The following is a 1,023-nucleotide window of genomic DNA, read 5'->3' as shown; positions in this document are numbered from 1 at the left end:
TCTAAGCACAGGGGAGGTTACAAGGTGATCAGGTTGTCCCACGGGGGCTCACAGTCTTCATCCCCATTTTACAGATGAGGTAGCTGAGGCACAGAGAAGTTAAGTGACTTACCCAAAGTCACCCAGTTGACAAGTGGTGGAGCCAGGATTTGAACCCATGACCTGTGACTCCAAAGCCCGTGCTCTTTCCACTGAGCCATGCGGCTTCTCTGTGCCTCAGAGAATAATAATAATTAATCAATCAATTATTAATAATATTATGATCCCTTCCCCAGCTTTTAAGGTTACTCCATGGGTTTCACGGAGCACTTCTCAGGGTTGCACCTGGAGAGTTTCCAGTACTCTACCAGTCTCGACTATGGGAGGGAGAGTCAGGCAGAGGCCTAGCCATTCCATTCCTAGCTTGGGCAGTGGCTAGCAAGTGGAAGGCAATCTGCTGCAAGTCAAAACTCACCTGTGCTGGGCAGCAGCGTCATGGGGGAGAGTCGAGGGTGGAGACAAGTTTACTGCCTGGAAGAAGGCCATGGTAAACTGCTTCCAAATTTCTACCAAGAAAACTCTCTGGATCCACTACCAGAACGATTGCAGATGGAGGTGGGGTGCCCTGGGAGAGATAATAATAATACTGATGGCATTTATTAAGCTCTTACTATGTGCAAAGCACAGTTCTAAGCACTGGGGAGGATACAAGGGGATCAGGTTGTCCCACGGGGGGCTCACAGTCTTCATCCCCATTTTACAGATGAGGGAACTGAGGCACAGAGAAGTTAAGTGACTTGCCCAAAGTCACACAGCTGATTGGCAGAGCCGGAATTTGAACCCCTGACCTCTGACTCCAAAGCTCCATGGTGCCGCTAAGGGTCGGACATGACTCGACAGCATAAGACAACAACAACAACAACAAACTCATGGAGATGGGCCTTGACAAGTTTAGGATGGAGGGGGTTGGGTAGCATGGGTGGTTCTCTCCCTTTCATTCAGTTGTATTTATTGAGAGCTTACTGTGTGCAAGGTACTGTACTA

At 48.9% G+C, this 1,023-nt stretch overlaps 1 non-coding gene across 1 annotated transcript; it reads left to right on the top strand.

Annotated features, from left to right (window-relative positions):
• The first annotated feature begins 306 nt into the window (after positions 1 to 306).
• Positions 307 to 444, top strand: LOC119945629. Its single transcript, XR_005456289.1, has one exon. It is a non-coding gene; the product is annotated as a small nucleolar RNA SNORA7 (small nucleolar RNA).
• Positions 445 to 1,023: the final 579 nt, after the last annotated feature.

This window comes from Tachyglossus aculeatus, chromosome 25, assembly GCF_015852505.1.
Source record: "Tachyglossus aculeatus isolate mTacAcu1 chromosome 25, mTacAcu1.pri, whole genome shotgun sequence".
NCBI classification, from domain to species: Eukaryota; Metazoa; Chordata; class Mammalia; order Monotremata; family Tachyglossidae; genus Tachyglossus; species Tachyglossus aculeatus.
The sequence above is the reverse complement of the archived record's forward strand: the minus strand, read 5'-3'. Positions and strand labels throughout refer to the sequence as shown.